Genomic DNA, 4,852 nt, shown 5'->3' with positions numbered 1-4,852 from the left:
ATATATATATATATATCTCTGTAAGGAAAAAAAATTAAAGAACTAAAGTGAAATTAAATTTTATGCAGCTTTTCGTGTGTCTTTTAACCTTTGATTAGTTCCTGCTGAAGCATACCAAATAAAGATTGAGACACAGTTATTACCAACCTGATTCAGTTATACGAATAGCTCTGGCTTTAGCCAGTTCCAAAGCAGTCACCCACCTCTGACGTTCAACCTCACTAGAAGCCTTTAAATGGAAAGTTTGGGCACCACCATTTGATATGATAAAGTTTGATGAATCAACAGTATAGATGACAGCATTCACCAAACTTATGGTTCCCCTACAGGAATGAGCCATCTCAGCTTGATTCCTGTCAATATTTAAGAATGTGTATGAAACACATTACAGCACTATATATATAAATATTTAGGAAATAAGTCTCACAGCAACAGTTTCTATAGCAACACAGTAGTGCAATTGTTATATTTATATATATATATATAACGGCCTCAATACCACATAGTTGTAGAAACTCTGTTGCTAAATGACTTGTTCCCTAAATTATGAAGTTCACAATTATTAATTAGAGCTGAACTTTATCAACTAGCTAGTACAATGAATATTCAAAAGAGCTAGTAAATAAAATACTAACCCCCCCCAACAACCTAAACTTTAATGTAATTTGGTCCGAGGTTATTTTAACCTGTCAAATTGGGTAGCATTTTGTACTAGGTATAGAATCGCCAAAAATTGATCTTGGAGTTCCACTGTGGAAATGATACTTAATGAAAGGGATTTCATAGTTTTTTTGTTTGTTTTTTTAGCAAAATATTAAGTACAAATGAAGATATAGCTACATAAAGATCTATATATCAACAAGTATTAGCTATATACCAGGAAAGTAAGATAACTAGCATCGCAATGGTAAACAGCCTCATTTGGAATGTGATTACAAGTTACTGTATCAAGCTAAAACATCAGGTGGTCTATCGATACAGTAACTTGTAATCACATTCCAAATGAGGCTGTTTACCACATTTGTGTCAAATGGAAAATCAAAACCCTGATGGAGGTGATGTTTACGGAAAGTGAATATATCATGAAAAATGTATATGATGTTAGAGATGTTTTCAGGATAGACGCTTCTTTGATGAGAAAGTTTTAAACTCGAAAGTCATGTGAAACTGAATCTTTTAATTCTGTTGATCAAGCAAGTCATATGATTACTTTCAGCAGTTCAGTACTAAAGAAAATATGCTCTGTTATCTTACCCAGTGATACACACCAGTTATTGCTTCATATAGGAAAACATTGTAAAAGATAGAGAAACCAAAGAAATCATATCTAATAACAAGTTAGACAAATATGATTGAAGTACAATGCAAACCAAAACTTCTACTGCGTTATATTCAGTGAAGAGTGTTATTAACTCCACTGTGTGCTTCACTACAAAGTTATAAAGTTTTCCATTTGTGTCAAATGGAAAATCAAAACTCAATAAACCAGTTGATGTTTTAGCTTTCACTATTGTCAATTAAGGCCAACTAAGGTCATTATTAATAAAATCCATATTGTCCTTTTCATAATGTACAACTTTATCATTGATATTCACAATGTTCTCATTGCAACTTGACCATGGTCATTTTCTCCTATCATTTATAGCATTATCAGTATTTGACAGTACATTTTTTTGGCTGCTTTTCCCCACAGAAACTCCATCACGTTCACAACCACAATAAGAGATGGTAAGCATTATGAGCATCTAGGCCTTTTATATTTGCTAGATAAAAGTCCCAATTTGAACTAGAATTCAAATTCTTTTCGACAGTGGTTAAAGCAGTTGTCAGCAATTTCAAAAAAAAAAAGTTAAATGAAAAAACAAACTATTTCCAACAATGGGCCATTTTTTTCTGACCAAAATGCAAAACCAATTTGCAGATGTGGGTGTGTTAATTATTTTATTTTTTATTGGTCATCATTGTCACTTAAGTTTTTGCACTCTTCAGATGTAAAACCAGGATGCCATTTTTATCTGTAGATACCTGACTCTAACTGTATTTGTACATACTCTGTTATTCAAATTTATTCTGTACTGAACCATATACATTGACTAGCTATTTTACTAAGACCTGCCCCCTACACCACCAAATACTGGGTCAGTGCACCTTTCACCATGATAACCTGTACTTGGATGGCAGAAGATGTCTTATTCAATTGTAACCAATATGCTGAACACATTTTAGCAAAGAAGAATGCTAGCAAATATAATTTTTAATTTCTTCCCAACGATGCTTAAATAGATTAGGAACCAGTGACTATGTAGGCTAAGATGAATGACCGAAAACACTTGTGCTTTTTGAACCAATTTAAAACAATATGAGCAAGGCAGATTATTGAGTTTTACTATTTTTTAGAACCATGTTCATCAGGGCAGTAATGAAATATCATGAGGTGGACATGGGAAGCAAAGTGCAGGTACACTCCAAATGTTATTTGCCCACCATTATACTACCTCAAGCTAAATGGAACACTCCAAATGTTATTTGCCCATCATTATACTACCTCAAGTTAAATGGAACACTCCAAATGTTATTTGCCCATCATCATTATACTACTTCAAGCTAAACGGTACACTCCAAATGTTATTTGCCCACCATTATACTACCTCAAGCTAAATGGAACATTCCAAACATTATTTGCTCACCATTATACTACTTCAAGCTAAATGGAACACTCCAAATGTTATTTGCCCATCATTATACTACTTCAAGCTAAATGGAACACTCCAAATGTTATTTGCCCATCATCATTATACTACTTCAAGCTAAACGGAACACTCCAACTATTATTTATTTGAAGTAGTATAATGGTGGGCAAATAACATTTGGAGTGTTCCATTTAGTTTGAAGTAGTATAATGATGATGGGCAAATAACATTTGGAGTGTTCCATTTAGCTTGAAGTAGTATAATGGTGGGTTAAATGGAACACTCCAAATGTTATTTGCCCACCATTATACTACCTCAAGCTAAATGGAACACTCCAAATGTTATTTGCCCACCATTATACTACCTCAAGCTAAATGGAACACTCCAAATGTTATTTGCCAACCATTATACTACCTCAAGCTAAATGGTTTGTTGGAAGAATGCAAATGGCCAAATGCCTTGTGTAGTACTTAAGTATTTCACCCATTTGTAAATACACATAAATGTAAAACAAAACTCATTAAATGACAGTTATTCACTGTTTACAGAATGTCCCCCCTGAGCATAAATGAAGCAGTGAGTTCCTACTTGCAAGTTAATTGGTTTGCAGACTTGTTGTTCACTAATGTATATTGGAATTTGTAATGTCATTCAGATGGTAATACACTTTTCCTGGTTAGACAATTTTTTTTTTGAATTGCCTCTGTTTGCTAATGTCTTTAAGCAGCCAGTTAAAAAATAAAGGCTTTTGATAATGACATTTGTGTTAAACAGGCATGCACTATTTTGCACCTCTGAAAATTGAAAAGATTCTTACTATTACCCTAACTGACTTACCATGTTATGACCACATCTATACAGTTAAGTAATCACCTAATGCCTATGAAAAAAGTAGTGTACTAAATGTTACTACAACTCTATATTTTTATTTTAAGTGCACATACATAGATCAATGTATTAATTACTAATGAGTTGTTCGTCTGTCACCCTTACAATAGGTTTAAATATGAAAGGTTAAATATTAATAGCAAATAATTATTCTATCAACTGTATACTTTTCAACATACCATAAATATACATTACTTATTATAAGTGAGATCTTACAAATAGATTTGGTGAGAAATGGTTGCATCCAATCTCAGCTTATTCAAACTAAACCTAACTTTTCACATTTATTTACCTATCTATCAAAAACCTAAAAAATCAAAATACAACACATCATCAAGCATAGTATTTCATACCTCACCAAAGAAACATTTTGAGCAAAAAAAAAGATATGTGAATCTATATATATATATATTTACACCTATGATCCAGTAAACACTTTGGCCCTCTGTCTCATAATTTGTAAACCATGAGTCATTGAGATAATCCTATGTTACTTTTTATACGATTGATATCCCTCCTGTAAGGCAATAGTTGCAAATTGTATTTTATTAGTCTTATACAATTATTGTCTTGGTCTTAATTTGAAAATTTCTTTAGATAAATCTTTGTATACATTTAGCTCTTATCACAGAAGCAAGGCTCTCAGCTGAAGACTTTAGTTACTCTGTAACAATGAAACTCAAATTCTTCTTCATAACACCTGCATTGTTATACTCAACAAGTTTTAATAGAATAGAGCTTGGCAACAAAAAACAATTAATTGATGTAACTGATTACCTATGAGCATCAGTTACGACATGTAAAATAATAGGTGGATCAAATTTACAACTAAATGAATTAATGTCATGAAAATAATCAACTATTTGAAATTAGTGTTTCTGATTATTACCATTTTCGATTATTTCAATGTCCAGTAATGAAAATTACAATTAAATTGATTAATGTCATGAAAATAGTTTACCTAATCAAAATTAGTGTTACCAATTATTCTAACTATCCAGTAATCAAAATACTGACGTAATAATGTTTCATTATTATTTTTGATTAATTTAAGTTTGTTCAACTTAATCATTTAATGTCATGACTCAAGTAATTGAAATTAGGGTTTCAGAATTATTACTATTTTTGATTACCAACTATCTAAGAAATAAAATAGTGTCCATTATGTTTGTTATTAAGCACCAAAACTAGACAATGGGCAATTTGCATTTTTTCCCCATTGGGTAAGTTTAGTACCACTGAAGATGCTTATTAACCCTATCATCACAGGTCAG

At 31.8% G+C, this 4,852-nt stretch overlaps 1 long non-coding RNA gene across 1 annotated transcript in view; it reads right to left on the bottom strand.

Moving 5' to 3' along the window:
• Window positions 1-153: 153 nt before the first annotated feature.
• The window catches only part of LOC111087134, a 43,333-nt gene continuing 38,634 nt past the window's right edge, over window positions 154-4,852 (bottom strand). Inside the window, exon 3 of the long non-coding RNA XR_002611850.1 lies at window positions 154-353. This is a non-coding gene — a long non-coding RNA (uncharacterized LOC111087134). The remainder of the gene's footprint in view (window positions 354-4,852) is intronic.

Source organism: Limulus polyphemus, unplaced genomic scaffold (assembly GCF_000517525.1).
Source record: "Limulus polyphemus unplaced genomic scaffold, Limulus_polyphemus-2.1.2 Scaffold1775, whole genome shotgun sequence".
Taxonomy (NCBI): domain Eukaryota; kingdom Metazoa; phylum Arthropoda; class Merostomata; order Xiphosura; family Limulidae; genus Limulus; species Limulus polyphemus.
The sequence above is the reverse complement of the archived record's forward strand: the minus strand, read 5'-3'. Positions and strand labels throughout refer to the sequence as shown.